Source organism: Pholcus phalangioides, unplaced genomic scaffold (assembly GCF_987345545.1).
Source record: "Pholcus phalangioides strain wild (caught in Gottingen) unplaced genomic scaffold, Ppha-v1.0 ptg000022l_1, whole genome shotgun sequence".
Taxonomy (NCBI): Eukaryota; Metazoa; Arthropoda; class Arachnida; order Araneae; family Pholcidae; genus Pholcus; species Pholcus phalangioides.
Window position 1 is genome coordinate 10511119 of NW_028301615.1, and position 15866 is coordinate 10526984.

At 39.0% G+C, this 15866-nt stretch overlaps 1 pseudogene across 2 annotated transcripts in view; it reads left to right on the plus strand.

Annotated features, from left to right (window-relative positions):
• LOC149069448 (toll-like receptor Tollo pseudogene) overlaps positions 1 to 14477 on the plus strand; it is a 174534-nt pseudogene extending 160057 nt beyond the window's left edge. For both annotated transcript variants that reach the window (XR_016195094.1, XR_016195093.1), the window contains exon 2: positions 1246 to 14477. The product of XR_016195094.1 is annotated as a toll-like receptor Tollo pseudogene, transcript variant X2 (transcript). The remainder of the gene's footprint in view (positions 1 to 1245) is intronic.
• Positions 14478 to 15866: the final 1389 nt, after the last annotated feature.

Sequence of the window (15866 nt, forward strand, 5' to 3'; positions counted from 1 at the left end):
AATGAATGAAACATTTGGAATTAATGGAAAATAGAAAGATAAAAAAAAAATCCATTTGAGAGTAGCTATTGTATTCAAGTTGTCTTCAATATGTAGATTTAATTATTTTATTTTTGTTCCCTGTTGAGCCAATAGAGGGTGCTGACTTTCCCGAGGAAAAGTAAGGTACAGTATTGTGATAACTGTAAAGTAATTAAATATAATTTTCATTTAATTTTTGATGTCGGATTTATTCTAGAAGGTTTGTTAATATTGATCCTTCATCAGTTTGCAATATACAAACTATACTAACGTTGTGAAATGGCAATCGAATTGTTCCCCGCTTAATCGGATATTATGTGCTAGAATCGCTGATATTCGATTAGGTAGGGCCCACTGTAGCTTGGATAAAAGAAAAAAAATATGGCGCATCCCCGTTTACCATTTATGTCCTTCTGATTCGTTTTCCAATGAGATCTTGGAGGAATCACAAAATTTCTCTTGAAAATAAAGAAGATTTAAGGAAATAATTTTTTTAAAAGAAAGTATCACAGATTGCTGTACTGCATTAGTGATTAAAATAATTGGAATGTATATACAGTACACGATCAGCTCCTGTTTCGAAACCGCCACTCGTCTGAGAGTAAGTTTTAGGAGGATAGGGGCCATGTTTAATTCTTGAAGAGAAAGAAGAAAAAAATCTGGCTTTTTTTTTTTTGAGATTGTTACGTTATAGCGAATGTTCCTAAATTTCCAACTTGCTATAACCGAATATTCTCTGTATCCTTGCCTTTAGCTATTTGGCAATCACTCGCAAATTACACATTAACGAAATTCCCGTTTTAAACCGTACTCGTTATATCGTTTTACATGCCTTTGATCTTTTCATATTCAGAGTTATCACCTAATTTTTTTGCGTTTTACAGTATACAGTGACTGCATATTTGATAAAAGGGACGTATTAAATCCTATTTTCCTGCAGGAAGGAACGTATCACCTCTCTTTCTTTATCCTGTTCTGGACTATACATGTGTGCTATCTTTTAGGATGAGGAAAAGGAAATGTATAAGCAAATATACCATACGAAATAAAAAAAAAATGTCAGCCGCCGTTTATGATAGGTTCACGTGATCATCATACAGTAGTGACCGGGTAGATTTTATTATCACGAGATGAAGAAATTCGAAAAAAAACTGTACTGTATATAATATATGCGGAGAATGTAGAAAGTTCTAAAAGCTTTTTTTTCTCCCTGGTGCTGTCTAGATCCCAAGAGACGTCGATTAGTTTCGCCGGAGGACGGAAGCTGCAGAATGGGAAGAGAAATTGTGAAGCCCGGGCGACAACAACAGCCACCTGAAAAGGCCGCCACGTCTAACCTTTCAACGAGCCGACTGTGAAATCATCTTTTTGCTCTTTCATTGTTATTTTGGCCACTCTCTCTGCCCCGCCACAAAGCAACAGACGACGACGATGATGATGGTCCTTGTTCGTGGATTCCACCTTCCATTGGACGAAAAGCCCGCGGGGTGGAGCTGTTATCCACGTGAGCCGGCTTTCAATGATGATTCTCATCCGACCAGTTCAGAATCGGATAAAACAGCCGTCATCGTAGTTGTGCCTCCTGTTGCTGCCTCTCCCCTACCCGGCGGCCAACGAGTAACTATTTAGAAAGCCCCACAATAGCTGAGTGTGTGGTGTGTGTGTGTAAATGCGCGAGCCGGGCGGCATTCGTCTTCGTCGCACCACCGTGCGGTGGTCAGAAGATGTCGTCGACCAACAACAGCGAGTTTTGCTCCGTCTATAGTGCCTTCTCTAAACAATCTTGAATCCACCCGCTATGTTCGAAGAAAAGTTTTTCAGTTACCGCATCGTGCTCGAGGTATTGTTATTACTAGTTGTACGTTTCGTTCGTCTCGAGGGTTCGAATTCCGACGTTTGTCACTGGACGAAAGAGAGTTACGTCGTGGATGGAGTCGCGTTCACGTGTAATGTTCGAGCCATAGAGAGAATGCTGACAAACGCAAACTTCACTTCTCTCCATCCCGAAAGTGCAGTGCGAGTCAGAGTAAATTGCGTCAGCTCTCCGTTTGAAGACGACTCCTATTCCCTCATCAACAGTTCTCTCGGGCACCTGCGGAACCTGAAAGAGTTGTCCATCGTCAACTGCAAAATGCGAACCATTCCATCCGTTGCTTTCAGTGGATTATCTCAGCTACGAAATCTTACAATATCCACCCACAATGCGGAGTGGGGTGACGTGGCCCTCGAACTTCTCCCGGAAACTTTTTCTCAGTTGCAGCTTCTGCAAACGTTGGACATAAGCGAGAACAACATCGCTCAACTCCCGCAGACGTTGCTTTGTCCGCTGCGACATCTGTTGACACTTAACGTCACTCACAATGATTTCTCGGACGTCCCCAGCGTGGGGCTGTCGGCCGGAAATCGTGACAATGCATTGTGTTTGGTCGACGTTCAAAGAGTCTACTTGTCTTACAATAGGATTAGAGTGTTGACCAACAAGGGCTTCGCCGCTGCGAGTCAGTTGAAAGAGCTCTACCTGGACAACAACGCGATTTCCCGCGCCGAAGACTCTGCGTTTCGCGAGTTGAGCAGACTGCGAATATTGGATATGAGCAGCAACCAGATCGTGGCACTTCCCCCGACGGTCCTGCGGACTTGCGACGAACTCGTCGAGTTGCACCTCCAAAACAACTCCATAAGTGTCTTACCACCAGGACTCTTCTCGGGTTTGCAGCAACTCTTGATGCTGGACCTGAGCATCAACGAGATCACCAGTCATTGGCTCGGATCCGAAACTTTTTCCGATCTGATACGACTGGTGATGATTAACCTGAGCTACAACCGATTGACACACTTAGAGGCGTCCATCTTCAGGAATCAACATAATCTGCAGATTCTTTACATGAATCATAACGAGATCGAAGTTATCGCCGAAGACGCGTTCGCCTCGCTGTTCAAGCTGCACACACTGTTGCTGAACAACAACAGGTTGACTTCGATCAGCGAATGGACTTTCAGCAGACTCAATTTCCTGACGATGTTGTCGTTGGAAGCGAACAACATCGAAAACGTCCACGAACACGCATTCCGCAACACCACTATACTCATGGAGATCAACCTCGCTGAGAATAAACTGCAGAGTGTCCCATTGGCCGTCCAGTCGCTGCAAACTCTTCGCAGTCTAGACATTTCGCGTAATACGATCACTGACGTCCATAACGCTAGCTACTTAGGGCTCGAGCAACTGTACAGCCTCAGTCTGAGCGGCAATAAAGTCGGAAACTTGACGAGAGGGGCTTTCGAGGACCTCCCATCGCTGCGAATATTAAACCTGGCAGACAACGACATACATTGGATAGAACAGGCCACTTTCGACGACATTCTGTATTTGCACGCGCTCAGGCTCGATTCCAATTTCCTGATAGACGTGAACGGCTTGTTCAACAATTTGCACGACCTCCTCATGCTTAATATATCCGCGAACAGGATAGCCTGGTTCGACTACGCTCTAGTTCCCATAGGCATTCAATGGCTAGATTTGCACGACAATCATATTGAACACTTGGGGAATTACTTCGAGATGGAGTCTGTGTTGAAACTTCGGACGTTGGATGCATCCCGGAATCATATAAGTGAGATAGACTCTTCTTCTCTGCCGAACGGAATAGAAATCGTTTTCCTGAACGACAACCGGATAAAAACGATTCGCCCGTTCACGTTCATGGGGAAACCGAATTTGACGAGAGTCGACCTGACCCGGAATGAGCTAGAGACCTTGGAGGCCAACGCGTTCCGACTCACTGAAGTACGTAATAGGAGACCCCTGCCCGAGTTCTCTGTATCAGAAAATCCGTACCAATGTGACTGTAACATGGAATGGATACAGAGGATGGCCTCGCCGGACGATTCCCGGCAATATCCAAGGATGGTCGATATCGACGAGATCGCGTGCCAGATGTCCTTCAATCGGAATCGAGCGGCGGTGCCTATCGTGAAAGCCCAGTCTTCTCAGTTCTTGTGCCGCTACAAAAATCATTGCTTCACTCTGTGCCACTGCTGCGAATTCGACGCCTGCGACTGCGAGATGGTCTGTCCGGAGAACTGCACCTGCTTCTACGATCAAAGTTGGAATACCAACATAGTAGACTGCAGCACGAGGAATCATATTACCGTCCCACGACGCATACCCATGGACGTCACCGAGTTATACCTCGATGGTAACGATATTCCTGCCTTATCCAGTCATACGTTTATCGGGCGTAAGAACATGAGAGTACTCTTTCTGAACAACAGCAATGTTCATGTGATCAACAACCGCACTTTCAACGGCCTGAAGTCTCTGCAGGCACTCCACATGCAGCGCAACAATCTAGTCATCCTTCACGGATACGAGTTTGAAAGGTTGGTGAACCTACGAGAGCTATTCCTATCACACAACCGTATCAGTTACGTGGGCAATGCCACGTTCGTGCATTTGAAGTCGTTGGAAGTTTTGCATCTCGACCACAATAACATCAAAGAGTTTCAGGTGTGGAACCTGAATCAAAACGCGAGGCTCATCGACATACAGCTGTCGCACAATCCGTGGATATGTGAGTGCCAGTTCGTCGGAGACTTCAGCTATTGGCTGGAGCAGCGCAACCAGCTAGTGCACGACTTGTATAGCGTGCGATGCGTCCACAACGACAGCACGTCCATGGCGTTGATTGAATTCAACATGACGTCTTGCACCAACCTGAGCGAGTTTGCGTCGCCGAGTTACGTGCAGTCGTCGCGCGTTAAAGAATTCCTGCCCCTGTTTATATTAGTGGCGTCTCTGTTCGTTTTGCTGTTGCTCGGGATCACGCTGGCGTTCGTGTATCGCAAGCAGATGACAATATGGTTCTTCGCTCGCTACGGGGTGCGCATCTTCAATTCCGGCAAGGACGCGACGGAAGAGCAGGATAAGCTCTTCGACGCTTTCGTTTCGTACAGCAAGAAGGACGAAAACTTCGTGGGACAAGTGTTTGCTCCCGAACTCGAGTGCAGTAACCCCCAGTACCGACTGTGCCTTCACTACCGTGATCTGCCCGTTGGCGGCTATCTCACGGACGCGATAATAGAAGCGATGGAGAGCAGCCGACGCACCATCGTCGTCCTGTCCGAGAACTTCATACGCAGCGAATGGTGCCGTTACGAATTCAAATCGGCACATCACGAGGTGCTGAGAACTTGTAAGCATAAGCTCATAGTGATACTTATCGGGAAGTTGGCGCAGAGGGACCTCGACCCCGACATGAGATTGTGGTTAAAGACTAGCGTCATTCTTCGGTGGGGCGATCGCAGGTTTTGGGAAAAATTACGTTTCGCCCTACCGGACATCAGGCGGAGGAAAACGGAACAGCGATATCACAGGAGTGGCGACCACTCTATATCCATGCACATATGACGAAAAACTGCTGTTCCGTCGTACAAAAAGTAAGAGGTTAATAATTATTATTATATAATTATGCATATACAGAAAAATTTATTGTGATTCGAACTTGTCTGGATAGATTTTTATCACTTTCTTTTCTTTTTTCGGTGAGAATTCCTATAGCACATTATAATGACTGTGCCTTTGTTTTGAGTTTCAGTGCGATATTTCTATCAATTTCAATCCGGTATGTTTGAAAAGAAAAACTGTTCTCTCTCTCTCTCTTATGACAAATATTGGCAAAAGTTTATCTCTCCATCGCATTAAATCAAAGGGTAAGAAGTTAAATTTAATGGCCGGAGATGGTAAAGTTTTACAATTACTCAATACAGATCACCCAGAGATCAGAAACGTCATTTTCATGAGAAAGCACCGCCGATCTTCAGAATATTCTCCATGTGTTTGCATTAAAAAAAAAAAACTTTTATCCTCTCTTTCTTCGATTGGAGAATCCTAATCTTCTTTCTTTTGTTCTATTCCAAAAATATTTTTCTCTCTTCCCCCCCCCCCCCGCAACTTGTGGATAATTCTTTCGAAGTTTTTATCAATTTTCAATTTCATGCTTAAATTTCCCTTGAATTTATCGAAGTATAAATATTAATTGTATTTTTACAAAAAAAAAAAAACTTATTTTGCAAACCTAAAAATGTGTGCCCCGCACGTGAGGTTTATAGACACTATAGCTTCTACTGCCCCACCCAGAGCAGTCCACTTTGGGAAACACTACCCCCCCCCCTCCCAATGACTGGTGCTCAACTCATGCTGTGATGATCGGAGATGAAATCCTATTCATCACAGTGACAGCCGCTATGCAACCGTATGGGCATCGTCCATGGACTCCCATCGCGAGGACCCAGGTCTGAACCCCACTGATGGCATAGTGGTGGTCGGCTGAAGTTGGTTTTCAAACTTTGAGGCGCTGATCAGCCCATTTTAGCTGATCTCCCATTTAAGAGACTAAATCGGTCCTTCAACAATTGAACAATTGACGCATGGCACTAGCAAAAATCAACCAGCCAATTTGTCTGCTTCCGAGTTCGGAAGACAGATGGCAGCACTTGACAAGCATTCTATGGAAACATACTTTACACGCACATTCCGACATGCACCTATTCGTGCTAAATTCCGTAGAGAGAGGAGGGGGGGAGGAAGTATAGACGAGGTGTATGTGCGGTTTAGCTGTAGTAGTACCTGCCCATACATATTATCGTACGATACTCAATCATTGTGTCACGAGAAGTTGTAGAGAAGCCTCCGAAGGGTGATGTTCCGATTCGTCCTTTCCCGTTTCATCCTTAGGTCAAAATAGCGCCGTGGTGATAACGTGATTTTATCCGCTCTTATCCCCTCTTTGTCATTAGGATTACACATTCATGGGGAGGGGGGGGGGGTGGTATAACATGTCGAGTACCCGATGTAAAAAAAATAGTACCAGAGTGATTGTATTACATTATTACATACAAGTACACAGCGGCTTCATAAGCGAGATACATAGGTGAATCTTGCATAACTCGGAAATAAGGTATTTAATTTCGAAAGTATCAATAACGTAGACTTTATCAAAACCAAAAATCGGGACATTCCTGTATAATATACCATGCATTTTACACCTGAATTTAAATATCCCGTAAAAGGTTGAGAAACGGGGTTTTTCCAAACGAGGTATTTCCAGAAGCTCTATCTATGAGTACTTGTGAAAACACGAGGTGTTTTATCTTGATTGACAGTAATCCCCTATCGACATGGGGGAGGGGAAACAAAAGATCGGATGAAACGGGACTATTTTGACCTAAGGATGAATCGGGAAAGGACGAAACGGTACCTAGCCCCTCCGAAGTGCTTCGTGCTCTTGCAGGGGTGCCTCGAAATATTTGAAATTCCTATTGGGGCCACGAACGTGAAAAATTTGGAAACTCCTAGATTAGAACATTCTTGTGAGAGTGGAAACACTAATGTAAAATGATTGCGCTCGGGTTGGGGCTAATTCAAAAACAGGTTTTTCATGCATGCTCGAAAAGGATCGAATCAAGTCAATTTCGGATGTGTACAGTTTAATTTCGGATATGTATGATCAAGTATTTCTATTTTTTACTCAATTCGAAATCTTGTACCGTTCGGTGACTGTTGTCGTTTTTTCCTGTGCAGAAAAATACATTCCATCACTGTTACGGCATCGCATGGCGATTTCTCTCAAGAGCTTAAACATTTCACTTTTCGCATTCACTCTCAAAACATCGGCACATACGTCTTGTATTTATTTTTTCATTATTAAAAGGCAAGTGATGTGTTGTCGCCCAACATTTGTGAATAGTTATTTATAATAACCGATTGCGCCGAAGCCGAGAAATTATCGAACATAAATTATAATTATTACGCACGGTGATAAAATGGAGGTGTACCATCGTTATTTTTGTAATCGTTGCACGTACCAAGTCCAAGGAAGCTGCCCATATTTCCTCTTAAAAAATATTTCTCCTTCAATTTAGAAAAAGTGCATTTGACTTCGTTGAATACATCTAGTATCTTGCCCTTTAGGGATGACCTTACACAACTAATACGAACCATTTTAGGATAAATTTAAACTTGGAGAAAGGTATATTCGAGAATACAGAGTAAAACATAAATAGCCTACAAAGAATTTTACAGGTTTGCCAAATTAATTTATTAGTACAGAGTAGGACCCCGTTTATACGACGTTCAAGGGGTCACGTCGAAGCGATAAATGTCGTGCAATTTAGTTTTGAATTACAGTAAACGTCCAGAGTTCTCAAAAAATTAAATGTTTTTTTTGTTTTATTTTTGGCTTTTGCTTAAAAATAATCTGGGTAGAGATAATGCTTTTGGGGAAAAATCATGAAACGGAATTAAATTTTCTCAAATAACCATTTATATAATTAACCAAAATTTATATAATATTACCTCTACTTGAATTTTCATAATTATGTTGGCATTCTTTTTAAGATTAAAAATAAACGAGAACGTAATTTCAAACTTATGATTATGAAGATCATACGCAAGTGAGAAATTTTATTTAAAATTTTTCATCTTTGATTATCTATATATACTTATTTTTCACAATCGTTTTCAAAGTGCACCCGAAACGCTTAATTCTTTTTTCCGCAAGTTTGTTTTTTTTTGTCACTGATTCAGAATTTTTCCTAAATTTTTCATTTAAACGTTTCGGATTGAGCCTGAAGATGATTTTTTTCGCGACGTTACGAATAACGGATTCGCCACAACAAGCGCCGCAACGAAATGAAATTCTATTGCGAATAAAAGAAACAAACTAATGTCCTGCGCTTTTACTTAATTAGAACGCTTGTACCCTTTCAAACGTCTTAAGGCCGAAACACGCTACACGAGACATTGGGAATTTTGATTCGTGGAAATTCTGTAACGCGTAAATTAAGTGACTTGGAATTTCCACGTCGCAGAATTTACACGAATCAGAATCCACAACGTCAGTATAGTGTGTTTCGTTCGCCCTTTTAACGTCCCCCAAAGTTTAGGAATAACGCTGAAAACACAGCGAAGAGGGTAAAACTCAAAAGAGACTGATATGGTCGCCTATTCAAAAAATTAAAAACCCTTTTTGTTCAGGTCTCGCCGTATTTTCAGGATTCTCAGAAATAGGCAATAAGCAAATCACTTTGGTGCCCAATTTAAATTTGTCATCAGCCTACTGAAAGCTTTTTCGGTTTTTTTTGTCTGTTAACAATTATCTTAAAACTTATAACTTTATGACTTTATCTATATATCCATGCATTTTATTTATATCCCATGAAAGATGATTTCAGTTGCGTACATATTTATGTCACCGACAAAATAAATAAATGAATACGATTTCTGGACATTTTTCAAGTGTAAGCGAACATTATTTTGCTGATCACCATTAGTCTTCAGTTGGGGGCCTTTAAAAAACGCGTCCTTCTGTTGACGCCTTTCGCGACCGCGTAGTCCGCAGTATTCGAGGTCCGTCCCTGAGTTGAAGTGACTTATACCCGTGTAACTAGAGTAATGTAACGAGAGGTGGGATGAATATTCGGTATTCGGCCCTTTTGCTGAATATTCTTTTTGGCCGAATAGATATTCGGCCGGATATCTGTGTGAATCAAAGTACATTAAATTAATTAAAAAAGAATTACATCAAGTGGAGAATATTTAACTTGAATTAAAAATTTACCGATTAGATTCTATTACAAATACAAAGGCTACAACAGGTAAAATGCCCAACGAAGTGACTGAAAAAAAAGATGCACATAAAAAATATGGATGCAGAAAATACTAAAATACAGCGATCCAAATGTGTGGCCAATGTTTCGGCAAGCCAGTGTTGTGTGGTGTACGTCCCCCTGTATAAATGAAGTCATGTCAGGGTTCATTTTTGGGATAGGGAAAGAGGAAACTGAAAATATTAGATCCTATTGCTATAAGGTGAAAGTGACTTACACAAGTCGCGTGTGAAGTACTGATGAAGGATGTATCCAGACAAAATATTAAGCTACTAAGGGCGGTATTCACCGACATGGTTTAAACAAGTCACAATTTTTTGATAAGAGATCGACACGGATTGGTTAAATTCAGGTTTTTAACCAATCTATGTTGATCTCTTATCCAAAAATTGTGACTACAGTTTAAACATGTCGGTGAATACGGCCCTAAAGCTGGCAAGTGGAAAAACGATAAACGAGAAAATCAGTCGTAAAAATATTGTGATTCCTTAGAAGGAAGGATAAATAATGGTTAACCTTTTCTTAGTTTGATCTAAAATTCTAATAAGTGTTTATATAAAAATAGTCGATTCTTTAGGCTTTATTAAGATGCGATGCATCATTACATTTTAGAAATCTTTTAACACCAGTTTTCTTACATAAGAATGCATTTTTCATTTCATATTTTTTAAGAAGCTTGAATAACTTTGAATGATAATTTTTTAATATTAAAAATCGATTTCAATCATTTAAAATGGTTAATAATTTTATTTGGAATTGAAAAAAAAAATTTTTTTAATAATTGTAGTAATAAAAATTGATATTCGGTTACTCGGCCAAATTTAAATTTGATTGTCATTATCATCAGGGCTATATAAATACGGGCTGTTTCATGACTCGCCGAAATCTGTACCAGCTGAAAGCTCAACTTCAAAGGGATGCAGGGCGTCCTACTTTTCCTAATAAAATGGATTTTTATCAAATCCTATCAACAAAATTCGTGTAATTGATTTTAATTGAGCAAGGAGTCATCAATATATTGCCAAATATTAAAAACTGTTAGAAGTTTATAAAATTATTATATTAAAAACTGTGTGGAAAGCAAGTAATGATTCTGCCAAAGCAGAAATTTTATTGATTTTAAGGTTATTTGGGGGCAGGGGAGTACATGTGGCCCATTTGGTTTATTAATTTGCTTAGTTTGAGAGTTCAACAAGTAGAGTAGTCATTAAAACTTATGTCTGGAGGCGAAAAATAATTTTGTATTTACTACTTCATGTAATGAAGTAATAACGACAGTAATAACTAGGAACCATCATTCAGTATTACTGTGCACATTTTGTGTGTAGGTGAAACAACAGTTTTCATTACAAAGCAGTTGGATACATAGGCCTATTCTAGGTTTTTAGCATTCAATTGTCTTCTGTATTTTTAGGGCATGCAGAGGCATGAACAATATTTACGATGCTCAGCAAAGAGCTAGAGATGAAAGTGTTTCATTCGTCAAAAACAATTGCACTGCCATTGAATAGTAAAATGTAAACAAATCCCTTCAAAAAAAAGGATAGACAACGCACTAAAACTTTCCGATTCACCTTGACTTATTTACATTAGACCTTGTAGTTTACACATTTCGCACAGTGCTTTTGGAAGTAGGTCTCGAAAAAGAGTCATTCCTAAAAGACTTACGTCTTCATAATTTGCTGTGTTCATTGTGGAAGAGAGTTGACAAACTGGGCTGTGGAAGACTCTAAAAAAAGAATGTAATTTATATCGTGAGAGGAGAGACAGAAAAGAATTGCTGTATGTGGTTGCTAGAGCACTCTTTTGGCCAAAAGTTGTTTTTGTAACCAAGTCATTTCTGCCATTTTGCTTTGGCTTGACTCAATCTTATAAGATACTGAAATATGAAGAAAAAAATAAAATTTTTTTTTAGGGAATCTATTTATTATGCTTCTATGATTATGCTGTCTGTCTGGAGAGAAGGGGGTATGTCCTCCATCCTACTTTTTTTAGTACTCCTTTTTCCTACTTTTTATAATTTTATGAATTGGAGCCCTAGGGATAGAAACCCTGAGTGGGAGCCTCTGACTGTCATGGCATTGAAAATCTTTTTAACCAGTCATCTGGCATCGCGGCCATACGTAACAGTGATTTCTACGACGGCATATAACGTCATGCTGATTTTCGGTCTATATCATGTGGATATGACAGAATAATTCGTTATACAGCTGCCGCCTCCTCTTAAGGCATCCTTAGAAATTCAATATTTCTATCTTGAATACAAATTTGTAATTATTTCAATTGTTTTATTATTATTTTTTAACTTATAAAAACAGCAGAGAACTTTATTTTAATGTGTTCACAAAAAAATCCAATAAAAAAATGTCTTATTAGCTTCAGACTTCCTATAAAGAAAAATAGGAAGAATGTCACGCATATATCTGCATAAAAAGGAGCACCGCGGGTAGCAAGCACACCGAGAGATGACTGGAATGACCAGTTTTTTATATTTATTCAAATGATAAATTTCCTAATTAAAAATTAGTTTCAATCATTTAAAGTTATTTTAATAGTTTTGTTTTCAATCAAAAACACATACTTTAATAATTGTAATAAGAAAAATTGTGTGATATTCGGAGTATTAGGCCAAAACATCCACCGAATATTCGGTTATTAGGCCAAATCACTATTCGTCCCATCTCTAAATGTAACGAAAATGATGATAAACAGAGAAAAAAAAGGATCGTCGTGAATAGAAGATATTTTTCGAAATGCTTAATTGTTGCCACGTCAGTCGAGAAAAAAAGTCCACTATAAATAGAAAAAGGCTCCCTTTCTTCCGTGACATCTCGGTCGCCACTCATTAATCACACGTACACTATAGTTCCGGAGAGGGCTCAACTTCGACTTTGGGGGAGGCAAAGTGAGTATAAAGAGAGCTAGGTTAGGTTGCTATCATGGCTCCCATATGGAGAGGCTGATAGGACCTAATCCTGGGAGAGTCGGGAGGAATCCTCCATTATTTTTTAATTTTCCAACCTTCTTAAAATATTTCGTGAAAACCGCGCTTAAAAAAATTCCGACATTTTTCTCGATCTTTCGTGACCCCCACGTGGGGAAAGCTATCCGCGATGATTGGACGGGGGGGGGGGGGGGGGGGGCGTAACGCAAAAATATAAAATTGAGAACTTGTTTTTTTTTAAATTTTATCTCTGCGGAATCAATATTATCAACTGTTTAAAGTTTGGACGCATAATCGGTGTATGATATAATTTATTAAGACGAACATGCGCGATTCGAGGCAGTTGCCTTGGACTGAAATATAAGTTGAGAGAATCGAGAGAGTGATTCTCTTCTAATAATTTTTCTCTCCGAGCACCAAAGTGATATCAAAAACGATAACGAACAGTGTACTAACAATCAAGTTCATTAAAGCCCAACAGTGAGTGATAAAGAGATTTAGATTGTTAAATATTATTATTATAAAGTGCAGTAAACTGTTAAAGTGGACACCTTCCTTCAATTGGATGCGGTTTTCCCTCCTACAGTTCCGTATTACACGTTCACAATATCCTGTACATCTCAGTCACTGTTTCTTTCTAGTTTGGGCACGTTTTAATGGAATCGTAGGTGTCAACTTGGACAAGTTTTACTGTATCGCCTTCGACACAGTTGCACACAAACACACACACTTATCACGCATTGTATAACATAGATATTTCTAATAATAGACGATCGATTATTCTTCACCCGAAAATATGTAAATTCACTCCCTATCTCTGCAGTTGTATACAAGTCACTATTTATTGGTATTATTATCGTTCTGTTCTCACTACTTACGGATCAATTCGCACAATAAAAGAGAAGTTATAATTGCACTTATGTACAATCGGTCGACCCGATTATTATTCGAAAACCATTCCGATTTGTCATCACTCACTTTGTGTTGTGAATTATGTATCTCTTTTTATTATTATGCGAGTCATTTGTTTCTGTTTGAATGGTTATTGTGTTTTATTGATCATTATAAATGTACGCGTTTCATTTTTGTGGACTATTTTTTTAAATCTCTTTCGCTTTATTATTATTATTATTATTATACTTGTATCCAAGAGAACAATGGTTGTACTTTTTTTTTTACTCAAGCACGCTTGGGGAGAAAAAATCACGAAAGGTGATTTCTTCTAGTCAGTTGGTGATGAAACGCTATTGCGTTTATTTTTTGCGTTCCATTGCAGTAATAATTATTATTGATCGTATTTGTGCTTATGCGTGTGTACATACATTTCCCGCAATAAATAATTACGGCTTCTTCAAGGGGTAAAAAAATTCCAAACGGGGAATGAAAAGATTTTTTTTGCAATAATCAAGACATAGAAAATGCAATAACCTCTTATATTTAATCTGCATTTTTTTTTTTTTTTGAATTTCGATGAGATGATGACATGAAATAATATTTTTAACAATTCACTAATTGTTCAAGCAAAAAAAATTAAATAGAAAATGAATGTATTATTTGGAATGAAAATTATTCTTTCTGATTACCGTATAAAAGAAGGTTGTTTCTGTCAATCGTCATGTTTAGTAAAGCAACGTGCTTTCTTTGTTTGTCGATAAAAATGTTCGATTTCTTCTCCTTTTTTATTTTCAATGTAATGTTATTGTTTGAAATGACCGAAAGAAAAGTGTCGCGTTTTATGACTGGAAATGTTATTGTTTGTTACAAGGAGCATCATCACCCCCATTCATTCATTGTACTTCATTCCGTACGTGATTTCCTATTAAACACATTCTCCTCTGTGAAATACGTTTCCAATTTCATTTTTGTGCGTTCATTTTTCTTCCTTATTCACGTTATTTCATCGCAAATGTATTTTTTTCTCACTTTCGGAAACGGGTAATTCTTTTGAAAGCGTAAAAATTAATATAATTCTAGCTGTTATTTTGTGTTTCGGTACAAATGCTAGAAGACTTTGGTATTTAAATTCTGAAACATTTTTTAACCCTTCGATGGGCAGCGCCGTATATATCCGCTCAAAAATGTTGTAGCGAATCTGGGCAGCGCCGTATATATCCGGCCGACCTGATCAGTTGCCTTCCCCTACTTTCTTTGTGTAAATCTGTCGCCTCTGCAGTTGACGAGCTCCTCCTCCAGTATTCAGGAGAGATCATGACATTGTAGGACGCTCTATACAGCTACACAATACAGAAAGCACACGGTAACAATGCTATTATCCCTTGCATTGTAATTGCTATCTTGAGGTGCGAAGGGTTGTAGGGAAAGATAATTCTTGAAGATGTTTCTGTGGTCTGAAGTTTTTTTTTTTCAGTCCAAAAATAGAGTATCGCTTATTTTCCCTTTCACTCAGTTATTTCTTCTATATTTGATTTTTTTTTATTTTTGAAACTTTCGGGTGATGATTAGTTTAGAAATGGATATGATACAGAATTTATGTTTCAAAATAACTATGAACGTTAAACTAACACCTCTTGAGCTGAATTTTTTTTCGTAGTAAAGAAAGGACCCCCCACTCCTTCACCCTCTCATCATAAACTGACTTATTTTCCGCTAAACTATGCTATATAAAATTATCCGTGGTCAACTATGATACTGTAACTAAGCCATCCATCCTATTTCTCTAACATAATATAAACCGTCCCCAAAAATTAAATCCTATTTCTGCATCTTCTGACTGTTTTAAATATAGTTTGTTTTTCCTAACACCTATAGTCGAATGGAAAAACTCTCTCCCCTCAACTATCATTGATCACAGTCTGTCACAATCAAACACATTCTTTTGTATCGGTCTCGACAAACAATATTGTATGAGTAAATGTAAGGAATTTCGCAATTTCAGCATTTCTTTATTTTTTCAACTACAATCTCTCGTTATTATCTATGCATATCATTTCCTCAATAACCTCACAGTCCATAAATCGAGTTTATTACACTGCTGATGTATTCCAAAAACATAGAAATTTTAGTATCCATTACACATCTTTCACGTTCTTTGCGAACATCGAACTTGAATATTACCATAGTTATTTTAAACTTCTGGAACTTTAGGTCGTACATTGCAGTCAGTTCTGTGAAGTTTTTGAAGTGACACTTTCCCAAGCCTGAACAATCTTCCAATCCTAACTTATCACATTCCTGAGTTAAGGCAAAAGTCAAGGTCTAACCACCCCCATGA